General features: G+C 40.6%; 1 long non-coding RNA gene across 1 annotated transcript in view; it reads right to left on the bottom strand.

Annotated features, from left to right (window-relative positions):
• LOC150080189 (uncharacterized) overlaps nucleotides 1-25,345 on the bottom strand; it is a 53,864-nt gene extending 28,519 nt beyond the window's left edge. Inside the window, exon 1 of the long non-coding RNA XR_016547406.1 lies at nucleotides 24,954-25,345. This is a non-coding gene — a long non-coding RNA (uncharacterized LOC150080189). The remainder of the gene's footprint in view (nucleotides 1-24,953) is intronic.
• Nucleotides 25,346-25,725: the final 380 nt, after the last annotated feature.

The raw sequence follows: 25,725 nt of genomic DNA, 5'->3' as shown, positions 1-25,725 counted from the left end.
ATATTGGAAAGGCTAAATATGAAAAATTACTCGCTATGAGAGCAAAAAAGGCGGCTTAATAGTGCACTGAACCATTAAGAAGTGCCAATCAGTAGACAGTGCCTTCCATCGAGGCCTAGTCGCCACGACACAAAGTTGTCTGCTTCTCGTTTGGCGAGGTCTGGATACGAACGTCGTCCACCGAATTTCTAACGTCCTCTTCATTCGAGGCTGTAGATAGCTGACCTCGGATGAAGTAGAATTTTCTCTGTGCGTCATTCTATGTTTTTCAGATCGCGCAACATGAAAATCAGCCCATGAGCGTAAACTACTACTACTATGGGAGGCTACTGTCCGTGCTTCAGTTCACACGCGTTGTTTCCTGCTCCTCGAATTTCGATCTGATTAACTAGTTTTAACTTGTGCTAAACATTGGATTTTTGCTATATCAAAGTTTTTAAGGGAGTTTTTCCAAATGGCGAGATTTGTTTTTCATTTACTCGGGTCTTTTCGTGTATTTTAGCTCGTTATTTATCCAACGTTAGTAACAATGGGTTAGTTCGACACGGCGCCATTTTTCTCGAATTGAAGAGTGCAGCCATCAAACTTTTCTGCTGCCACGGCTAAACTACACTTCTTTGACTGGGGAGGGGTGTTCCTCCTTGTGTCCTAGCCTAAAGCGATCCTGCATCGTCTCTACTGAGGGAAAACCACCTGTCCCTGTCTCAACGCCCCGAGGACGACTATCGGAACTGATAGTGACTTTCTTTCTTTCTTTGTGTCAGAAACAATAGTGACATCCTTTCCCCGTGTCTACTCTAACAGAACTAAACTACTGTAAAAGTATTCTGATAAACGCAAAACTTTCTCCCTTCCAATAATAGTAGTGAAATGAGCAATATGTCGTCAGAAGATTTTTTACACACCTGTCAGGCCTGTCTGAAGAAGGTAAAACAAGTAATAAACTGCAATGGCGACTGCGGCCGATCCCTGTGCGGAAATTGCTCAGGACGGTCACTAATTTCTAAATGACAAAGGTAGCTAAAGAGCGTTACGTTTGTGCCCAATGCTAGTGCAAACCTGCCCCAAGGGCCGACACAGAAGCGAACGTGCTGCCAGAGCAGAATGACAACCCCAAAGACTCTACATCACTGAATACAAATGCTAACACCACACAGCCACTAGACGGATCTATAACAGGACAATTTCATTCACTGCGCCTAAACCTGAAAAGCGATAACGGCAGAAGAGAGCAATCAAATCACTACCATTGACAGAAAGAAATCATAGAAGTATGATCACGAATGGAGCATGTTCTGGTAAATTTTCATGTAGAACATGAGAGAACTAAGGCTAAGCTAGAAGCTTACCTTGAAGGAAGGGGAAAATAAATTCAACAGCGCCCCTATCCTACGCCCAAGCGCTGAGGACAACTTCAGATACAACCACAAGCATCAAACCACTAGCAACAAAGAAGAAATCACTACTCAGCACGCCACATCTGGTCATAATAAAGCCAGTGTAAAACTCGACTACAGACAGTAACGGAGCACTATAAACTACCGTTGTCCAGAAATTTTAAAACCACAAGAAGTCCATCCGAAAAACAAGAAATGTTGGAGTAATCACTGAAACAGCAACAAAGCAAGAGGCTCGCTCTATCATCACCAATCCAACAGTCAGTACCCTAGGTTTCACAGCAGAAATCCCTAAAAAGAGAGGCCCATCCATACTTATATTTGATGTGGGCAAGAATATCACTCCCCAGAACATCACAGATGAACTCTTCAAAAGAAACACCCAAGAATTAACTGACATAAGTAATGCCAAGGAACACTTCAAACCAAAATATCACAGTAGCTTCAAGTCTCCCTAGCTATACAATTGGGTGGTGGAGCTTTCTCCACTGTCATGGAACATCCTCAAACTACAGGACAGAGTCTTTATGGGTTGAAGCAGTCACCGCTTCAAGGAGCACGTACCTGTTCCAAAGTGCTTCCGATGGTATCGTTTTGGGCACACCATCCATACGTGCATGGAAACCGTGTCTACCTGTGGCCGCAGTGCCCAAAAAGGGTATGACTATAATTCTTGCTCAAACAGGTCTACAGATTCAGTTTTCGCAAACTGCAAAGCGGAAAAGGTTGATGCAGTACATTCTCTCAGGGACAGTAAGTGCCCCGTTTATCTAAAAGCTAAGAGGAACCAACAAATAAAGACCAATTATGGAAGCACACCCTAAATCATTCAATAACAACATCATAAAGTTCATCTAACTAAACGCCCAGCGAGCCCGTGCAGTAAGTGCCCAGATTAGAATCAAGGAAGGCCAAAGAGGAAAATGCTGACATATTAATTCTACAGGAGCCATATACCCATTCAAAGCTAGTCAGGGGATATCCCCCTGACTTTCAAAATCATACATACAGATGAAGACACCCTGAGCTGCCATAGTTGTCCGTAACCCTAACATCATGGTTACAAGGATTTCCTCCCTATGTACTGCATGGGCAGCGTGTGCCCATGTAATTCGCCCCTTGGGAGCCTTCTACCTCATTTCCCTCTACTGCAGACCTGGCTAAGATATCACTCCAACAAAAAAATTATCTACGTACAGTCCTTGCTATACTTCACAACAGCAAGATTATCTTTGGGGCGAATGTAAATTGTCGCTCTCCTACCTGGTACAGCCTGACAACTGATCGCACTGGGTGCCACAATGGACAGCTCCTTGAAGATTTCCTGGCCACTTCTCCCTTCCTGGTTCTGAACAAGCCCAATAACCTGCCTACCTATTCCAGCACTATGTGGGAATCCATAATAGATAACTCCATAACCACACGATCCATTTCCAGCAAAATTTCTGGGTGGCAGGTCAATGAGGCCGGGACCACCTCAGATCACAGAGCTGTTACATTTCAACATACATGATCCATTGATCCAACTCCATCACCTCACTACAATATTAGTCGCTATGCCATTAACAAAGCCAATTGGGAAATCTTTTGCGCCACGTTGCAGATCATAATCCAGGACAACAACTTTTCTGTTATTCCAGCACTGGACCCCGACCAACATCAAAAGCTCACAACAGAAATCATCATCCAAGCCTGCAATCAATTAGAAAGAAAAGAACAATGTTAATGCCATCCCATGGTGGTCCCCAGAGCTGGAGCACCTTCGCCGAATCGTACACCACAAAAGAAAAGCCTTTCAGAGAGCTCGTACCTCTTGGCCCCCAAATGAGATCAACACCCTCCGTGAAATGAAAAATATCCAAAAGTCAGAAACGACTACACCTCCCTTATAAGGCAGCGTAAAAGATCATCTTGGGAACGACTGGCAATACTGAACCCTGCAGGGTAGCGTACCACATCACCACCAACAAGCTCCCCAGGGGCGAAGTTATCCACTCTCACACCACAGGGCACTATGACTACATCGTGGGAGCAATCTATGGTCAATATTCTGGACACACTTTTTGGCGCAAATACTGACCCTCTGACAGTAAAACAGCAAGAAATATGCCAGGCAAACAACACCTACTTCAACAATGCTGTAGAAGACCAATTTACCACCGATGAACTGCAGCAGGCCCTTAACAAAATGAAGGAGAGGAAATGCCACGGACCAGACCTCATTAAACCAGAAGTCCTTAAAAAGACCGCCAAAATCAACATCCAGTTTCTACTCGACCTCTTCAATAAGTGCTTGTCCCATGGATCTGTCCCAGAAGAATGGAAAGGGATTTGCAGCCTACTAGAAACCCCACTATCAAACTTCAAGACCGAATCATCGAGCTAGTTTCCACGTTAAAACTACTGGGAATAGTATTTGACTCTAATCTCACTTTCTCTCTGCATCTTGCACGCCTCCACTCGAAAGTGAGAAACTACACGGCTCTCATTGCACGGGTGAGTCGTCGTGATTGGGGATTGAATTGACGCACCCTTAAGGTTCTGAACAAATCAATCTTCCTTCACTTCATAACGTATGGATCTGGGGTCTGGTTTCGCAGGGCAACTCTTTACAACAACAAATGTAAACTGGGAACCATCCAGCGCACCATTCTTCTTACTATTACTTACTATTTCAAAACCTTCTATTGAATTTCACGCAAATGACAAAAATGTGACATCAAGTGTGTATTTTTTAGGCCTTTTTCTGTTATTTTTCTAAACCCACCCTAATTAGCCTAGGGCCTTTGAAACGCTACAACGCGACATACTGTGAGTTGACATAAGTTTCCTTTCTTCACTGTGTATTGCTCCTACGAACAGAAAATCAGGGAAATTCATCTTTTAGAAACGAGAAAAACTGGTGTAAAACTGATGACACTGCAATGCGCATTTGATAAAAAAAAGTTTCCTCTATTGTAATTGTTTTTAGTAAACAATATCGGACCAGCAGTTTCCTGGGTTTGATCTTCTAACGAAATTTCTAGAAAATATTTCTATTTGTAGCTGCGTTATAAACTTCGAAAACTGGTGTGCAAAAGAAGAAAAAAAATTTCCGCTGTGAATAAAGGATTGTTTCTTGAAATGTGTCTTCTTCACAAAACTGCAATATTTTCTAACAGTACAAAGCCAACAGATTTCGAGTAACGGCTGCTCAAAAAGTATTCTTAGAAGATATTTGCTGGTTACACTTTGATGTCATCGCAAAGGGAGAAATTCAGTTCTAGTACAGAAGCCGAATAAATTCACTGTCCACGGCCATAATGCTGTTCTGAGCTGCAATAAACAGATAAACCCCGCTGAAAAATAGATTTCTTCCCCATCACTTTTCTTGCTTTGCTGTGGTTTTTGGCGAGCAATTTCACACAATCAAGTCTGTGACTGCTAAATCCGGCGCGGTTTCTTGTATCCTCTCTCTATTTCGGGATCTCTGACCGTGTGGTCATCCTGGAGTATAAACAGAAAATTTGTTAGTCCGAATGCTGCCCACCATTGGCACCAATTATCAACTCTTTTATTGTCCTTCTAATTTTCAAGATGTGCAGATAATCGACTTGGGCAAAATTCGAACGTGCTACTTCAGTGAGGAGCAAAAACCGTTTGCCCCAACATAACGAATTACTTTAGGTACAATAAACGATGACTACTGATGGTTTTACTGACTGGAAGCAAGTGTCCACAACTGTACAAGGCGGTCACTCAAAGCAAAGTAACTGTAGTCATTTATATTCAGGGACAAAGTATACGGCGATGTTTGAAATGTATAATGCAGACATGCCAATTTTCCATTCAACTCGGTGAATCAACTCTCCCAAATAATGAAGCACTACTCTTATCATACGTACGATTCATAAAAGAAGAAAACGTTTGTCAAGAATTATTATTTGCTAAAAATTTGGAAGCGGATACAAAGGGAGAATTTATAATTAATACCATGAATAAGTTTTTTCAAGAGAAAGACATTCCTATTCGTAATATTTTGTCCGCTGCTACTGATGGTGTTCCAGCAATGACAGGGCGCCACAAGGGTTTCATAGCGCATTTGAAACAAGCAGTACCAAATGTACTCGCTATACATTGTGTTCTTCATCGTCAACATTTGGTTGCGAAGAATTTAAGTGAACGCCTGCATACGTCGCTCCATTACGTTATTAGAGCAGTCAACAAGATTAGAAGCAATTCATTGAGTGACAGATTGTTTAGCCAATTTTGTAGTGAAATCGATGAAGATTTCAATCGTTTGCTGCTTCACACAGAAGTTCGTTGGCTTTCAAAAGGTATTTGTCTGAATCGATTTTACAATTTGTTTGATTCAGTACTAGAGTTCCTAGAAGACAGAGACGACGGGTTGCGGGCCAACCTGATTACATCCAAAAATGACATCGCTTATTTGACAGACCTCTATAAAATATTTAATGAAGTCAATCTACAATTACAAGGTGATGAATGGAATTTAGTTAAAACAAAAAAGTTATTGCCGCTTTTGTGGGGAAACTTCTTCTGTTCAAGGGGAATCTAGGCCGAGGGGAATATAGCCACTTTTCAAATTTATCAGCAGTTCTTTCAAAAAGGAAGATTTACTTACATACGCCAACACTTGGAGGTTCTCCATGCTGATTTTAAAGAGCAATTCAAGGATATTCTGAACATGAATATACCAAATTGGGTTCTAGATCCTTTCTCCCATGTAAACACAGCAGGATCATCAAATTTAGAAGAGGAACTCATAGAACTCACAACAAATGAAGGGCTAAAAATAAAATTCAAAAGTGGTTACCAAGAGTTCTGGCTTCAGAAATCAATACCGACACTGTACCCTGGATTATGGGAAATAGTGCAGAAATTTTTAATTGCATTTCCATCTTCTTATTTGGCTGAGCGTGGGCTTACTGCTGTGGCGAATTTACTATCTAAGAAAAGGAACCGATTGCATATAACTGAGCGTGGCGATTTACGACTGTTTTTAACGAAAGTTGAACCCGATATTAACAAACTTTTAAAAATGCATCAGGCTCATCCTTCACATTAATTTTTTATTTTTTCTTTGTATTTTTACTTTGTAAGTTCGAAATAAACAATTTTCTAATACATTTCATGGTGTTTTAATTATTACAATAAGATTCTTAATAATGCATTTGCAATCTCTTAATATGTATTCCGAATTTTCATATTTAAACCATTGTATGAAACTGTGCATGATGTTATTCGAGCATACACTTTACAATCTTTACATATGGGCTATGTTTCATCAAAATCGGAATAGCAATAACTGTGTTCAAGATGAAGCACATATTGGCCACTACTTTTTCAATAATTTAACGGCATAAGCAGTCATTATTATTATCTTTATTTTCTCCTAAGAGTATTTTCTCCAGTCATGTATCATTAGTTGCTATTTAAGTCGAAAATATCAAACGGCTTGAACGCGGAAAACTGTTATAATGTGGGGCGTTACAAAATTTATATCTTGCAAAGTGGGCGGTGGCCCGAAAAAGTTTGGGAACCTATGGTCTAACATAAGTAAAAGGATCGGTACTGGCAGATGTTGTTTCTGATTTTCATAAATAACATCAACGAAGAGATAAAAGGCGTATTGTAAAAATTAGAAGGGTGACTAATGATCAACGCTCCTTCATGACGATTTGGATAGGCCTCGAGGACGGTTAGGGAGTGGTATCTATGTTCCATGCAGCATGATCCAAGGCCTTACAATTTGTGAGGCTGAATTAAAAACAGTAGGAGAAGAAAAGTAGAAAGGAATTTTGGAGTTATGATATGGTCGAACATGAAGTTTTCCAAGTAGTGTAAACAGGCGGCAAGGAAAACCTAAGAAAGGTCTAATCCTTTATTTATCGAACAATATTCTGGTGAGATAGGGAAGTCATAATCCCAGTGTATAATTCAATTGTAAGACCGCACTGAGAGAGGCCGCGCCTGAAAAAGATATTGAGATATTTGAAAGGCTCCAAAGACGATCAACCTGCTTGGTGAAATCCGTAAAATACCCATCTGAGTAAAGGCTCGAATGTGTGGACTACAAAACTTGGCAATGAGGTACATTGAGAGGACCTGATTGAGATCTATAAGGCTCTTAGAGGGAACAGTAAAATCAATTAAGGAGAAATTTCACTGTTTAAATGATTCCATAATTTAAAGGAAGTTTTCTTATACCAATTGAGTTGCTAATTATTAAAATAAGTTATCCCATGAGTTGTTGAGGCTGACAGTTTTAAAAAATTCAAAGGTCGCTTGATAGTTATCTACATTAGGAGGGATACACATAATCAGTTTATTTTCTTTTTTTATTTTTATATACTTTTATATATTTTGTTTTCTTCTTATTATATTTATTTATTTATTTTTGGCCGGTGCAGCAAAAGCCTGTGGTTTTCTTGCACTAATCCGGCCTCTGTAGCCGAGTGGGAGTGCAGGAGCGGGAGTGCAGTAGCACAAGCTCTTTCAGTAGACCAGAGTCCAAGCTCCTGACTGCCAAATACAGTCGATCTGTCAATCCGCACTGGACCACAGTGGCAGATTATGGTCCATTTCCCTTAACATGAATCGTTGAGGAGGCTTCCATCCTGCAGTGGATTGATAATGGTTGCAGTTTAGATAGCTAAGGCTGTTATTTTTACTATGACTTTTTCTCCTTATGGTTTTCTTCTCCCCGTGACGGGTACGAGTACTAAGTGCATGGGACGGTTGGCTTTGTCCAGTTATTAGTATTATTATTACTATTGGTCGAGGAACTCTTTGGCTGTCCAACAGGGGTTCAGGATTGCGGCTTTCTGGAGTTCCATGTAAAAGTTCGTTGGGAAACCTATTGCTGCTAAATGCTTAAGGAGACCATTGCCACCATGCCTGTGGTTAACGTAGTGATCGGGATGGTAATTATTTTTTCCATATGCCGCATATCTTTGACTTCCTGTCTTAGGTATGAGTATTTCCCGATATTTTCATCATATGTTTTCCGGAGGATGCTATAGTTGGGACCCGCTATGCCGATTAGGTAGGAAGCCATTTCCTTTTTGTCAATGAGGACTATTCCTGGACTGTTGTGCAAGATTGTTTTGTTCGTTATTACGGAGCGGAGTACATACGGAGTACAGTTTGTGGAGTACGTTATTACGGAGTACAGTTTGTGGGTTCGGATCTCTAGCAAGGGCTGGGGCTCGTACTTGTCATACGACACACTTTCTTGGATCAGCTAATATTTTTGAGCTATTGTACCTTCGGACTGCTACATTATCCTGGCGAACTGGCCTTGTCCCTAAGTGTACTCTGCCTGAGTGATCACTCTGCAGTGATCACTCAGGTGGTAAATTAGTCTTCTACAGCATTGTTGAAGTGGGTGTTGTTTGCCTGGCATATTCTGGGTTCAGGTAGCATCCATTTGTCATCTGTCAATTTGGGGTCCTTGGCAATGCATTTTATATAATACCTGCTATTGATTACCTGCATTTAGATGGCAAGCCTTAATCCTTCTGCCTCGGAAAAGTGCTTCCGCAGACACCGTTGGAAACCACGTTATCTATAAGGTCTTGAGGGAGTTTATTGGTTTTTTTTTTTTTTTTTTATTTGAACCCCAAACACGAGAGGTATTAGAACCTATAGTACTTAGTACCGTGCTTGGGTTTGAGGTTAAGAAGACGAAAGTAGATATTTGTTGACATTGGACTTGAACTTCTGTAGATTGTAATTTTCAGGAAATACGTAAGAAGGAAGGTTGTTCCAGAAAACGGCAGTTGAATGAATAAATGAGGAAGATGAAAAGTTGGTTCTGTGGGTTTGAAGTTGGACAGTAAATGGATGTTGGCTGGTGGCGGCACGTGTTCGGACTGTTTTGAAAGAGAGAGCAGGAATTATAGAAGCCAATTCAGAAGAACAGTTCCCATGGAAGTATCTGTAGAAAAGGCATGCAGCAGAAACAGTGCGTCTATGAGAAAGTGAGTGGAGAGACTCTGTTAGAGATGAATCATTAATTCACCTAACTGCCCTCTTCTGAATGGAATCAAGAAGCCTGAGAGAGGTTTTGGGGGCACCACCCCAGATGTGGGAACAATATTCCATGGCAGGGCGGATTTGCGATTTATACAGAGTGAGCAGCTGTTTTGAAGAAACGTAATGCCGAGAGCGAAAGAGAAAACCAAGCTTTTTAGATGCAGAGGAAGCAATATTTGTAATGTGCTTGTGCCAAGAGAGAGATTAGAAGTCAGGGTAATCCCCAAAACAAATATATATAATTTTGCCTAGAAATCGGAGTGTCACTAAAGATAAGCATAGGAGCAGAAGAATCCTTTTTGCGAGATATAAGACAAGACTGAGTTTTAGAAGGGTTGAAATCAACTAAGTTGTCTTTGCCCCACTGGAGAATTACCTGAAGATCGGCATTTAAGGGATTGGTAGCAGATTTTCGAGAAGTTGAAGCTGATTGAGCAAGACAAAGTTTCTCAAAATGGAAAGTGGAATGCAATGTGCTATCATCGGCAAAACTATGGATAGGATTTCCAGTCAATGGAAGAAGGTCATTAATATACAAGAGGAAAAGAGTGGGGGAAAGAACTGAACCTTGGGGGACACCGGCATTAGTGGAGAAGTTAGAAGACAGAGAGCCATCTACCATCACCCTCAGTGAGCGATCAGAGAGAAAACTGGATAACCAATTACTAAAAACAGTTGGCAAACCATAAGATGAAAGCTTGTTTAGAAGACCTTTATGCCAAACACGATCAAAAGCCTTTGAGATGTCAAGAGCAACTACTTGTGTTTCACCGAACCTTTCCATTGAATTAGTCCATAAATGGGTAACATAAGCCAGAATATCTCCAGTGGATCGACACTGACGGAATCCATACTGGTGATCGTTGATCAGACGGAAGGTTTCTAGGTAGTTTAAGAGTTGGCTTTTAATTGATTTCTCCATTACTTTAGAAAGAGTAGAAGTAATTGCAATGGGACGATAATTGGATGGGAGGGATTTGTCACCCTTTTTAGGAACTGGCTGGATATGAGCAAATTTCCAAGCAGAATGAAAAACACCTTTGGAATAAGAAAGTGAAAAAAGGCGGCAAAGAATAGGAGTAAGTTCAGGAGCACAGGTTTTGAGAACAAGTGGAGAAATACCATCAGGACCTGGAGCTTTCGTAGCATCAAGATTCATCAAAATTCTTCTGATATCCTTTTGACTGAAGACCACAGGAGGCATTGAATGGAGCGTGTTGGGAATGGTGGGAGGTGTTTTACCAAGATCATTAATACATGAGCTGGAAGAAAAATGGGATGCTAGCAGGTCAGCTTTATCCTTGGCTGAAGTGACAACAGAACCATCTGGTTTGGACAGAGGTGAGAGCAAAGTTGGGTAAAAGTTGCGGCCAATAGCTTTGGCAAGAGTCCAGAATGCTCGGCTACCATTAGGGCAAGGAGCAAGTTTTCTACTCTTCGCCTGTTCAAACTCTAGTTTGGAATGATTAATAACTGCTTTACAATTGTTGCGAGCTTTGGTGTAGGCAGAAAATGAAACTGAAGAATTAGAAACAAGCCAATTACGATATGCAACATTCTTCTCTTGGACAGCCTTAGCACATTTATTGGAAAACCGAGATTTAGATAAAGGACGAGATTTTAAAGTGGAGTGTGGGATAAGGGATTCCATTCCTGCAAGAATAATTTCACTGACACGATCTGGGCAAATGTTGACATCAGAAGCTTTGAAACAGTAATCCGACCAAGGAAAACAAGAAAAGAAGTCTCGCAGGTCATCCCATTTTGCATTCTTGTAATGCCAAACAACACGTGGCTGGGAATAGGCATGAGATAAAAGTTCCATTGGAGAAGAGACAATCACCAAGTTGTGATCTGAAGTGCCTAAAGGACCTCTCACTTCGACCGAGTACTTAGAAGTGTTGTTTGTGAGAAAAAGATCAAGCGTATTGGCTGTATGATTAGGAATGTCCGGTATTCTTGTAGGTAAATGAACAATCTGTGCTAGGTCATTAGTAATTGCAAAAACCTCAACATCTGGACCTGCTGGGTCGGTGTGACTAGAAAACGGAAGCCAGCTGGAGTTCTGAACATTAAAATCACCAAAGAAAATTACTTCACTGTTAGGAAAGTTGGACTGGAGAAAGTCAAGTTCCAAAGAGAGGAAGTCAAAGAGCTCCAAGTGATTAGTGGAGTTGGGAGAACGGTAAAGACAACAGATGAATTTGACACAATGAGGTAGAGAGATTTTAAGCCAGAGAAGATCAAAGAGAGGAGATTCCAAATTGCCAAGTCTCTGACAGGGAATATCAGAACGGACATATGCAAAAATACCACCTTTGAGGCGAATGGAATCAAAGGAGAATAATTTGGGCATCTGAGATGAGCAGTAGATGAATCAACCGATAACTGAGATTCTGTCAGAAAAAGTACATGGGGTTTGGCAGACTGCAAGTGGAAATGGACATCGTTGAGATTAGAATTGAGACCACGTATATTTGTGAAATGAATTAGGAAGTCCTTGGGAGGTTTAGATCTTTTCGCAGATAAGCTTGCTCTATTAGTTTGACAGTTCATGGTGTATTCAATAGGACTGTAATGTGTGCCGTGCAGTGTCTTCTTTGCCAGTCTTTCTATCTTTGTTTCTTCTCTCTGTGTGAGTGAGGTCTGCTGTTGTGCTGAGCAGTGTGTGTGCCGTTGGCCTATCTTCCTTACTGCTCGGTAGATTGGCTCTATTTTCTTGGAAGTAATCGCTCAGGTAATCACCTTCTTCTGTTGTGTAGTGAGCTCTGTAAACCCACTCCTCCAGGCTATGATCAGCCCCTCAATGGCTTCGTGTGGTGTTGGCGGCTCTTAGTCATCATTATCCTGGTCTATCTCGTACTCGAACTAGGTGTTGATTCAATCTCTGAGCCCTAAGGGTCATAGATTTGGGGTTGCGTAGGTGTTTATGGCACGCTCTGACCATGTTCCTACCATTCACTTTGCGTTTAGTAGGGTCTTCAATCTCTAATATTACTTCTCAGTCAGGTGGCCTTTATCTCCTTGTGTTCTAACTGTTGAGCCTGCCCCATCCCCAGATATTTGTAGGTCTTTCCGTCTGTCATGTCTTCACACTCTTCATGTAATATTCAGCTGGTAGTTGTGGCCCACTGGAGTTCCCTTCACTCCATAATTCGTGCATTTGTCTAGACGAAACTGCATCTGCATCTGCATCCTGATGCCAGTGCTAAACTCGTTGGTGATCCGGAGTAGCTGCCGGAGTTCATTCTCGGGTGCGGCATGGAGTTTGATGTCAATCATATACATCAGTTAAGAGACGGTGTATAGGTTCTTCCTCCCTTCTTTCAGGATATATCCGTACTTGAGGTTATTGAGCATGGTGGTCACTGGGTTGAGTGCTAGACGGAACCATTGTGGGCTCAGGACATCTCTCTCTCTCTCTCTCTCTCTCTCTCTGTCTCTCTCTAGAAGATTGCTCTCCTGATGTTAATCGGTTTGGTTGTGATGTTCTCAACCTTGATGGTGGTCCTTCGTTCCGCTATGGATACTGCTAGGAAGTGTGTCAGAGTCGGATTGACTTTGTAGAACTTAAATATCTCTATCACGCAGTTGTGGGTACTGAGTCGAAGGTCTTGCGGTAGTCGATGTAGTCCGTGTACAGGTGCTTCTTGTAGGATTACTCCATAAACGCTGTGTGAATGTTCAATTTCTCCTTACATTCTTTGCTAATTGCTCTCATCCCTTCTGCTGCTCAGCCATGATGTTCTGGCTCTCCAAATGGTTTTATATCTTCCTGGATACGCAGCTGGTCAGTATCTGGTACATTTTTGAGAGACTGGTGGTCGGTCTGTACGCCGTTTTTGGTGTGTCTTTGTCCTTAGCCTACAGACATCTGATCCCTTGAGTAATCCCTTGATGATACCTTGAATCTGAAATTGTGTCAGGGTTCCTTATTATATAGGTTAACTGCTCCGCTATGTGCCTGTGTGTGTAACTGAATTTCTTGTACCAGTAGTTCGGACATTATCTACCCCCAAAGATAGATACCAGTACCTGTGGATGTTATCTATTTATTCCTCCCGAATCTCCCATTCGGTAATCTTGTTATTGGTTTTCTACCTTTCTAGGTCTATTCAAAAGGCACAGTCACAATGACTAAAATTATGGTAGCTACAGTATTATTGGTAAAGAGTTTTTAGATCAATAATAGAAACCGGATATAACAACCACCCCACGTACGTGTATATTAGTATCAATTGCGGAATGGGGTAAAACCCATTACGAGAAGAAAGAGACAATAACAATAAATTATTATTATATATTTTTTATTATTATTAAGAGGGCCTTTTACAGGAACGCTAGACAAGGGAGGAAGAAGAAGAGAAACAGACTGCCCGAACAGCGCTCGAGGAGTTTTAAAGAAACCTGTGGAGCATATACACTGAGTGATCGCTGAATTATGACTGCCCCTATAAAAACTGAATGCGACCCTTTGACCACGTGAGGTACAAGAGTGTGGATTTAGTCGACCTACGTAGCAAAGATAAGGTGTCAGTGGTTCAGTAGGTAGTAACATTCCGAGCGTGATGGGTAAAAGGAAGGATTTATCGGACTTTGATAAAGGACAGATTATGGGTGCTCTATGAGCCTGTGCCTCGATTTCCCAAACGGCTGAACTGGTGGGGGTATTCGAGAGCCCCCGTAATTAAAGTGTACCAGGACTGGCGCCAAAATGGTAAAACAACGACCAAACGCCAAAACTGCAAAGGTCAGCGAAAGGTTGATGTTAGAGGTGAGCGCCGGGTCCGACGGCTTGTACAGGCGAACAGGCGCAGCACCTTTGAAGAGTTCACTGTCCAATACAACATGGGCCAACCCGAAACGATATCTGGCATGACCATGCATCGCACGCTCTCACGTATGGGCTATACCAGCAGACGACCCCTACTGCATCCCTCCTAACCAAGGTGCACCGGTTTAAAAGACTCGCCTCTGCAAAGAGCATGCAAGTTGGACGTTAGAAGACTGGAAGAAGGTGTGCTGGTCGGAAGAGTCACGTTATTTACTCCACACCGTGGATGGTCGTGTACGGATTTGGCGTCAACAATATTAGGCTCTTCATCCATCATGCATGGTATCAAAAGTGCAGGCCGGTGGAGGCGGTTGTATGGTGTGGGGCATGTTTCACTGGCAGGAACGTGGACCCCTGGTGCATGTGGAACAACGTATCAGTGGTCTCGGCTATCGTCAACTGCTTGCTGACTGTGTACACCCCGCTATGTTACACATTTTCTCGAATGGCAACGGTGTTATCCAAGATGGCAATGCTCCAAGCCATCGACCACTTGTTGTGCAGGAATGGTTTGAGGAACACAGTTCTGACTTCCAGCATATCGATTGGCCTCCGACCTCCACTGATATCAATCCCATAGAGCACTTGTGGGACACTATGGAAAGGCATATCAGGAGTCTGGATACACCAATCACCTCCATACCTGCTTTGCTGACAGCATTACACACAGCCTGATTAGCCATAAAAAGGAGGACCTAAGAAGTATTAGGTAGGTGGTCATAATTCAATGATCACTCAGTGTAAATGCATGAGGTTTTTTGTAGTCTACTGTTGTTAAATATATTCATATGCAATGATTTTAACAGAACAACTTAGGCCATATTGCGACTGCAAATTGCTTGTATTCTGTGGTCGATTTGTTTTTTGCTGGACGAAAACCCCGAGTTTTTGTGAGAAAAACCATACTAACCCCTGCTCAGAAATCCCCTACTTGTGAAAAAGTGAAATATACCCATAAAAATGTCTCGCGTCACTGACGGGATTAGAACCAGGTGTTTTCCACTCTGTGTTAGGAGGACGGCAATTTTACCAACCAACCATGCTACCTACGAGGGCGATTCTAAGTGAAATTTCCTCTGTATACGTATACGGGCTAAAATTTTCTCTCAAAGTTATGATTATTTTATTTGTTCCATTTTGATATCTGTTTTCAAATTACACATTAAAAAGTCTATAGTTTTCAATTAATTAATATTGATTAATTATATATATTTTTTAAATCTAAAAATTTAAAAATGTAGTAATTTTTGTTCCAGTTGAGATTGCTGAACGTAAAGTTCGTGTTTGCTGCTTGCTGTCTTCTATGCGTGTTTCTTCTTGGTGCCCAGGAAGTCTCTGGTGAAGGTTGTTGTTGTAGAGTTTTAGGAGCATGAGCGACTAATGCCATATTGCTCCGTGTATACTGTCTGTAAATTGTGGGTGCTCTGAGGTCAATTTTCTGTTTGCTGAACGAAGACCCGGAGTTTCCGGGAGTAAAAACCATGCTACCCTCAAGTGAGACCGAGTAACTCACCACGTTGTGAAAAAGATCCATTAGAGTTCCTCCTGTCATTGACGGAACTCGAACTCGGCTCTTTTCCACCCGATGTGGGGAGGACGGCGATCCCGCTAACTGTGATGCCTACGTGGGTTGTGATGATGGCATTTGTCCGGTATACACCGAGGGTATTCCGGACTTTATAAGGTACACCTATATTTTTATTTGGTCCTTTATTGCGTACTCCTATTCTTTTTCATGAAATTAAGAGTTCTTTCGGTAAGAGCATCACATAGTTTCTTATGTGCGACATAAAGATGGCAAATGTAAAGTGTGTTAGTTGTCTGACGGCACCAGGGTTCCCCCCCCCACATCTCCGCGTTGTGTACTCTGTTTGTTTGGCTCGGAACTCTGTGGAGGCCACTGATTTAATAAAATGTGTGAAGGAGTGGTGTTTTGTGTAGTGTTATGTTCTGTTGTTTCTCTTACCATTTAGCGGTTGAGCGCCTATCGGAACCCACCGTTGCCCACACTGTGCCACGAGGAAGCAGGTCAGATAAGTAGTAGATTATTTACCCTGGCAGTTATTGTTGTTATTTGGTTTTTAGGAGCATTAGCAGCTAAGGCTATATTGCTCCGGGGATATGCGGTGGTCATTTCCCTGACCTTTCCGCATCCTCCGTATTTGGTGGTGACGGGCTCGAATCCCGGTCTAATCAAGAAGCGTGTGCTACGCACTGCTGCTCCTGCCCACCTGGCTACGGAGGCGCCTACCCTGGCAGGAACCGCCACCTAATTTCCGAGGATTTCAGTGTCAAAGCCAAAAAAAAAAAAAGGGGTGGGGGTGGGAGATGAACACTAGAATTTGGAAAGGCCGAAAGAGGTTTACGATAAAGCGGTTGAATTTAGACGTTGATTTGAATTTGCGGCATTGTTAGGGGGTGTACTCAGTTTAGGTAGAATGGGGATAGAGACTGAAGACCGGGGGGGAACAGGTAGAAGGATGAGGGCGATAGAGTAGGCATCCCCAAAGAGGCTAGTGGAGACCCCAACCAGACGAAACCTGCGAGAAGCAAGAAGGGGAGGAAACAAGACCACCTCCCCGCCTGCCTGGGAATGAGATTTAAAGGAAACCGAGTTTGAGTACCTGGTTCAGATCGCCAAATGCCGTGTTGGCAGCGGAGCTGCAGTATGTCTCCGTCGGTGATCGTTGTCATTCCCATGTAAGTGTCGAATCCAGTAGGAAGGCCAAACTGTCCATCCTGCTCCGGGGTGGGATATGTTAGCTGTCAGTTGGGAACTGACAGCTAACATAATCAATCCGCTGCATGATGGAGGAAAATGGACCATAAGTTGCCACGCTGGTTAGTAGATGTAGTAGCTGGTTAGTAGTAGTGCGGGTTGGTATATGGACCGAATTTAGCAGTCAGGGGCTTGAATCCCGGTCTGCTCAAGGAGAGTGTGCTACTGCACTCCCGCTCATGACCACTTGGCTAATGAGGTGTTGTGAGTACTTGACTGCAAATCGGGTTGGATTGCCTGGAAGGGCTGCTGCTAACGATAGTAGACAAAACTCCACCCTTGGTACCCTTCTGTTTATGGTGCACATTCTGGACCAATGCCGAGCATCTCTAGTACCCCTGTTTCTCATGTAGTTAAAAGGATAATTAAAAGTTTAGTTTTGATGTAGAGATAATTTTCGAAAAATAAATTAGCAAATATTAGAGACAAAGATACTCCTATTGAATGGAAAAATGTTGATGAATAGAATATAAAAATAGTTAAAGGGAAAATATGCAATTACCATTATAGAAAAAAGAAGAAGCGCTTGATTTTTCAGAGTGCGTGACGCTAAACTGGACTTTACAGAAATTAAGGACTGCTCGCAAGTAGTTCCACATGAAGCATCTCAAACTAGCTGCCCTGAAGCGTTTTTTGGGCGGCCTCCAAGCTTTGTAAACTTTTAAAGGGTGACAACACCATTTTGCGATTATTTATAAGATAATCTCAAATGGTGATACGAGGTACTTTTCCATAATATACAAATTTAATAAAATTCAAAAATTTTACGAAAATTCATAAGTTTATCTGGTCAGGAGGACAGCACATTTTAGTGGAAAGGCAAAAGCATTTAATGTTTCTTTCGGTGGTGCCATATAGACTAATACATCCGCGTGTGAAACCTCTTCTCTACACTCTTTCGAAAGAGTTGTCCTTTCGTGCTGTTCATGGTTTCAATAGCAACTGTCAGATACAACTAAGACTCTTCAGTAGCCTAAGAATATCTTTGGTTTTACCATAAGCACATTACCAATTTGAGGATAGATAATTAGTTTAACTTTAGCGAAGGGTTCAGCGCAACCTTCTTGTTGCATCTGCAAGACAGGTGAGTCCTTCCTCTTCGCTTCCTTCATACTGAAACCAATGGCGATGTCTCTACCCCCCTTGAAAATCCAATTACCTCAGTGTCAAAGTTGCTTCGTAAGGAATCGTATGCGTCTTTAATCTCTTAAGCTCGTATACAGATGGGTGGTCGAAGATTGTCAACATATTATGGAAGATTATTGAGGCAGCGGAGACAACTGGTAACTATTTGAATCTACATGATGGCTGTGATTTATTAATTCCCCCTTAACTATAATGAATAATATTAACTAACTTTATGCGCTTTCTTTTTATGATTTTCCTAAAGAAATGTTGTGGGTGTGAATTGACTATTTTACAATGTTCAAACGGAGAATTCCCGTGCAAACTTTCAATTAAAACCAACTGAAAATATACACGGCGCCACCCAACATTGATAAGGATGTATTTTAATTCAAAAATTCACTAACAGAATATGAGTTGAGTATAAACAGAATAAATAATAATAAATTTATAAGATTTATTTATAAAGTCCAAAATTTGGGTTTTCGAATATTTATCAAAAGAAACTTCTTTTAATAACATAAAAAAATGGAATTTATTGAAAACCAAGAACGATAGCAGGATAGCACTAAAACCTAAGCGAATAGACAGGCGCGAGAATGCATAAGTATATATGATTTGAGTAAATGTGGTTCAAACTCGCATGACTGCTATATACAAATTAGATAACGTTGTACCTCTTGTATTTTCTCATCTTTAGCATTAGCGTTAGTAGAGGCATATGATGCTAGCAAGCAAAAAAAATCCGATTTCCATTCGCTCCAAAATTTTCCCAGTTCTTCCTTGAATTTATTTAAGTTATCAACATCCACAACGATGGAAGTTTGTTCCAGCAATCAACCACCCGCTTGCCAAAGGCAAATTTCCTCACATTTATTCTGCCACCGCCAATCCTAAAGTTGAGTTTATGACACCTCAAGTGCGTAATCTCAGAATGAGGAAGAATCCCATCTGTGCTTGCTGAAACCATTTAAAGCCATATACACCTCAATCAGATCACCTCGCAGGTTCCTAGTCTCCAGGTGTTGCAATTTGCAAAACTTACACCTTTCTTGGAAAGCGCATCCCTTTGTTCCCCTCACCAATCTTGTTGCCCTTCTCTGTATTCGCTCCAGCAGCTCTTCGCCCTTCCTAAAATGAGACCTTCAGACATGTATGCAGTACTCAAGGTGTGGACTGACCACAGCCTTATATACAAAATGATAATCATCCCTTCTTTCATCAAAGAATCTTGTGAACTCCACTCACCGTGTGGTCGTCCTTGAGTATAAACAGAAATTTTATTTTTGTCTGCGGTTCGTTGGTTTGATGCTGGTCACCTGATCAGATGGCATGCCGTGAAACCTCATATGTGAAAGCCTCTATGAAACGGGGAAGGACTTATGGACACCTCTGTGGATATTTCGAAATAAAACATTTTCCAAGGACATTTTTCATTTCTCTTGCATGAATTTCTTCAACTGGCTATTCATATCCGTCTATTATGTGGCCTACCTGACTGTTAGCATTAGAATTAGCATTAGTAGAGGCAAACTTATATACCATCAGCCAAAAAAAAAAAAAAAAAAAACACACACACAGACTTCCCATTTCATTCATCCATTCGCTCCAAAAGTTTGTCGAGTTCTTCCTTAAATTTATTTAAGCTATCAAAATCCTCAACAACAGATGGAAATGTGTCCAGCAATCAACTACCTTACCTGATGGCTAAAGCAAATTTCCCACATCTAAACTGTCTTTCCTCAATTTGAGTTTATGCTCCCACAGGTTCGTAATCTGAGCAAGAGGAAGAATGCCATTAGCATTGAGCCGCTCAAACCATTCAAGACCTTATACACCTCAATCAGATCACCTCGAAAGTGCCTAGTCTCCAGGCACTGCAGTTTGCAGAAAGTAAGCCTTTCTTGGTAAGAGCACCCCTTTGTTCCCCTCACCAATCTTGTTGCCCTTCTGTGTACTCGTTCCAGCAGCTCTAAAACCTTCCTAAATGAGGCCTCCAGACCTGTACGCAGTACTCAATGCGCGGTCTAACCATTGCTTTATACAAAGGGACAATCATCTCTTTATCTCTGCTAGAAAAATTCCTGTATATCCTTGACAAAACCCAATTAGCTGCTCTGGCAGCCTGTGTGCACTACTCTGAAAACTTCATATCTGATTACACAATTACTCTCAGGTCTTTTTCTTTCTCCACTTTCCTAAGTATAGTACCACACAGTTGGTCCGTTACTCTGGGGTTACAGCTACCCTTATGCAATATTTTGCATTTGTTAAACTTTAATTTCCACCTCTCAGCCCATATGCTCAACTTTTCTAGATCCTGTTCCAGTAGTGTACTGTCATTACTGTCATTAAAAACCCTTCGAACATTCGTTATCATCTGCAACCTTGGACATTAAGCCTGATATACCTTCATCAATATCATTGATAAATATACAAAAAGCAAAAATGGGTCCAGTACCGAACCCTGAGGAATTCCACTAATAACATTAGTCCACTGATTACCACTCTGACTTCTCACGCTCAGCCAACCTTTTATCCATTGTAGCAATTTGCCCTTAATGCAATACTGCTCCAATTTTTATAGTAGCCTTCCATGTGCAACAGTATCAAAAGCATTTCTTGAAATCCAAGTATATGCACACCTGCTTCACTCCAGTTAGCTCTTCGTTTTAAGTACATTTGTCACCGATGATTTCGCAAGTTTCAAACGTGTGGCCGCTTTGCCCTATGATAAATGTCTGATATGGCATCCAAAGAATTAGCCTTTGAAGCACGTGACCTCCTCTTATTCTCCGTGAATAATTCTTCTTTGGGTGTCCTAATACTTTTGGTAAAATAGCATATAACTAATGAAGAACTGCCGGGCATTTGAAATATCATATCGAGTTATGCTGATGTTCTTCATTTATAAACTGTGTTTTCTTAATTTTATCAAGAAATATAGTTTCTGAAACGAATAGTTTCAGAAGCGGAAGACAAATTTATTTATTTATTTACAGACTTCTCACCCGCAGGGCACGCAGACCCTAGATAATGGTGAGAAAGCTGAGAATTACAGAGAATCAATACAAAACTATAATTCAAATATACAGAAATTTTGGATTAACAAAACAGAATAAAGAGAAAACTCTTGTACATAGATGGATTAAGTGTAAACTCAATGTTATGATTATTCAATAACTGAAGGAAATGGAACAGAGGACTTCCAAATAAGTGTTAAGTAACAGGTACAGGTATTGAGAAATTGGTTTTATAACCAAGGTTCCAGCGGGGTATACTGAAAAGTATTTGTTCAAGAAGAGATGAAGGATCAATAATAGAGTTTATAATATTGTGGAAAAAGAGACCCATGGAGTTGTCGTCTGAAGTGAAGAGGAATGATTCTGAAGCGACCACAAAAAGAGCTCCATAGTTTCGATGGTGAAAGGCAAGGCGAATTCGAAAGCATAAGAATTTAATGACTTAGTTTCAATTCTCTGAAGTCTGCGAAAAAGATATTCCTGTGGTGAAGACCAAATCATGTCACAATAATCAAAAATTGAAAATTACATCGCTTGTAGAGAAGAATTATAACTTTATAACTCTTGAAAATCGAAGAAAAACACTTAATTAAACCAAGAAGTTTGGAAGTCTGAGATATTGCGTGATCAACATGGGAAGAAGGATAAATGTCAAATCAAAATAGAACACCCTAAGTCCTAGAATGTATCAGTACTTGCAATTAGAGAGTTTCCAATATAATTATCAGTACAGACGGATGGTCTAACTGCACGATTCGAGAGACAGCGACATAATCGAGCCAGAGTGAAATACGTCTGGTTCAGCATATATCCAAATAAACCGGCATTTTAAAATGCAGAGCCTGCTTCTATTTTCTAAACAAATACGACTCATATTGAAAACAAATTGCCAAAAGATAAACAAAAACAGAAAGTAAAACTTTATACAGAAGTTTTTTCTTCAATATCTGAAAAATGCGTCTTCGTCAGTATGACTTACATATACAGACGCACATCCTACGTCCAAAATACTGCATAGTCTCAAACAAGAAGCCCATATCACATCTCTCACTGTCCCAGCCTTCTGAGCTGTTGTTGTGGAATTTTAGGCACATAGGCATCTTAGGCCACACTGTGCCGTATAATATATTTATAAATTGCGTGCGTTGTATGGTCGAATTGCTATTTTCTGGAATAAAAACCCGATTTAGTTGTCGGGAGAAAAAAGCAAAGCTAATCTCGCCTTAGACGGACTAACGCAGGCAAGTGCCCTTTCTATCGAACTCAGGTCTTTTTCTACCGTGTATGGAAAGAACGGTGATTATACCAACTGTGCTGCCCGCAAGGGCTGCTACTCGGCCATCTGTTTTTAAATTTATTGATAAAATACGTTTCTTTTGTCTATAATTCTCAATTTAACTTCTTTGAATTTAGTTGATGTTATATTAAAGTTAGTTTTATAAAGAGAGTGAGAGTCTTGATGACTCTCATATTTTTAGACACGATTACACATCTATATCAGGACATCCCCATATATCTAATTTCTCTTGCGATAACAATATTCGGGTTACTTTTCTTCTTAAAAACTATTCGCTCTGTACAAATCTCAAATCCGACCTACCATGGAATATTGTTCCCATATTTGTGATAATGCTCTCAGAATCCTCCCTCATGTTCTCAGACGCTAAGTTTATGCTGCATGCTTTTTCTACAGATAAGGTATTGTCCTTTTTCTACAGATAAGGGATTGTCCTTTTGAATTGGCATCTGTAAATCCACCTCTCTCTTTCAAAGAAGTCCAAACAGATGTTTCATTCAGTCAACATCCATTCAGTTTCTCTGTTCAAACTCACAGAATTAAAATTTCCTAATTTATCTTTTCTAATCATGTTCTTCGGAACAGTCGTCCTTCACAAATATATCATGTTGGACAGACAACTTGTGTGATGTAAATCATGTCTGTCCAACATGTATTTTTTTTTTTTTTATCCTAATGCAAAAGGAGATGACCAAAGGCCATCCAAAGACCTGATTCAGAAGATTTTTCTCTTCCTAGAATTCTTTTTGAGAAATGCTCAATAAATGCTCACATTTATTATTATTATTATTATTATTATTATTGCTCTTATATGAGCTCTTATATATTGCTTTATTATTATTTATCTATATAAATGAGCCTGAGGCTTTTGCTGCACCAGCCAAAAAAAAAAAAAAAAATCCCTTCTACTTTTACTCTTTTTCCTCCTTGTCTCTCAGGGTATCACCAAGAAAGGGAAGAATGATGATATCCAGCTCAGGACCCTGGGTGTGTTAAGTCCATACTCACCATATGTAAGCCCCTGGGGTTAGTTTATTAGAGCTGCGGGACTGTTTATAGCTGCTATATTTAACTATCGAAGCTGCCTCTTTATTTATTATTCCCTTCTTCCTTCACTTCCTTTCCTATCTCCTCTGTCTTTATTAACCACTTTCTTCACACATTCAAATCACCCTACATATCTCTGTCTCTATTTTTATGTTCATTATCTGTCTTTCTTCTCTTTATTTGTATCTCTATTTTCCCTCCACATTTCCATCATTCCATCCATTCATTCATCCAGTCATATCTTTCTCTCTCTTTCTCTCTGTACACTACTCTTATCTCTCACTCTATCTATCTTCTCCTTCGCTCTGTCTATCCTCTCTCTCTCTCTCTATCTCTCTAGCTTTTGTCTATCTTTTCTATAAATTGCATGTGTTCTGTGGTAAATTTACTGTTTGCTGGACGAAAAACCCGAGTTTCCAGGAGAAAAACCATGCTATCCGCGCCTGAGACCAACTAACTCAGCCACATTGTTAAAACTGCCCATGAAAATTCCTCGCAACATTTTTATGGCGCGAGGAATTTTTATGGGAAAACAGGTTCTATCTGTTTTCCCATAAATAGCTTCTGTCAACATTTATCAATTTCATCTTTTTTCTTGAAAAGACAGTTTCTCATTTTCGTTTTGTAGACATTTAATTTTCTTAATTTCTATGGCTTATTTACAAAATAGGATCTTAATTATTTTTAGAACCGGTTTTAAAAAAAATACATGTTTTTTTTTTTTTGTTTATCCTCCCACACGACCAGCAACTAGGTCAGTGGTGTTTATAATAAATCGTCAATACAAACTTAAATCGTATTTAGCAGTCACGGACTTGAACCACTGTCCACTCAAAGAGCGCGTACTAGCACACAATTTCACGCTTTTTCCCATTGTATCTTATATCCGTAAATTGCGAGTGTTCTTTGTGCAGTCTGCCTGTTTCTCTGGAAGAAAAAAAAAATCCTTGCATCCCTCGCCTGAGACTGACCAACTCAGCTACGGTACTAAAAAAGCTCACGAAAAAGTTCCTCACGTCAATAACGCGATAGAACTTTTAACTTATGATCCATTTTGAACTTTTGTGGGCCTTTTTCATACCGCGTTATTCGAACCCAGACTTTTTCGCGCTGTGTGAGGAGGACGATGATTATAATCACTGTGTCACCAGCGAGGAATGAAATGATGAACTACTTCATCATTTGAACTACTAAACAAAACGAAATTCCAAAGAAATGAAAAATATTTCAGCATCTTTCTATCTTTAAATACACTCTATACACCTAATTCATTTATTAAAAAAACATATATATTCTGTTTTTTCTCTAACGAACAACAATCAACAGAACTGTTCACATTTCGCTTTCGACTTTGGTCATCTTGAATAAGTTAGAGAGGCTTACAATTAAATTGTTTTAGAAATTTGCTTACCTGTAGGATCGTTTTCCGGTTGGAAAAATGAATTTGCACTCACAGCCTCCTATTTTCCCATTATGATTCGTTATTTGACACAATTTCTCGCAATCTATCGCTGCAGTAACAACTACTAATATCAGGCACGAAGTAACCACAAGCAAAATTCTTCGACTTTCCATTGCGATCCGATCAACTTCTGTCTCGTCAAGCTACACGGGGAGTCTCTGGTTTTTTTCAGACGACCAAATCGGATGTGCCAAATATTTAGCAACGTGGAGGGATGGCAGAGGACGGACGGAGCGAGTCCGAGTAAGTTACAGGGAACTAGGAAAGTCGTACAAGGACAGATATAAGAAGAGCGCAAGTTCTTATACTCTTTCGATGATCGAAGGCTTGCTGACGGTTTGTCATTTGGGAGGATGCTTCCCGCAAAAAAAAACTACCTTCTGCACGTGAGGCGGGGGTGATGTCTCAACCCTACTCTCGGTGACATCACCGTTGACGCTGTCTGACTGTACCAATAACGATACGATATAGGTTGATTTGTGGATGGCAGTGGGCGGAGTGTCATGACGTTGGCAGAAAATACAAATAGTGCGCTTGTGTGGAGGGGCTATAGGTTGAAATTTTTGGAGTCTGTAGTGGATAATGTCTTTACGAGATGGTAGTTGATCTCCGATAGAGACCTTTTTTTTTGTAATCAATAATATTTAAATGCTTTAAAGCGATTTACAGATCTCTGATGAATATCTTTGTTTTCTGTTGCTCTAATTGGATTCGGTACTTC

Source organism: Mastigoproctus giganteus, chromosome 9 (assembly GCF_048544385.1).
Source record: "Mastigoproctus giganteus isolate SK-2022 chromosome 9, ASM4854438v1, whole genome shotgun sequence".
NCBI lineage: Eukaryota > Metazoa > Arthropoda > Arachnida > Uropygi > Thelyphonidae > Mastigoproctus > Mastigoproctus giganteus.
This window is presented reverse-complemented; position numbering and strand designations above follow the sequence as displayed.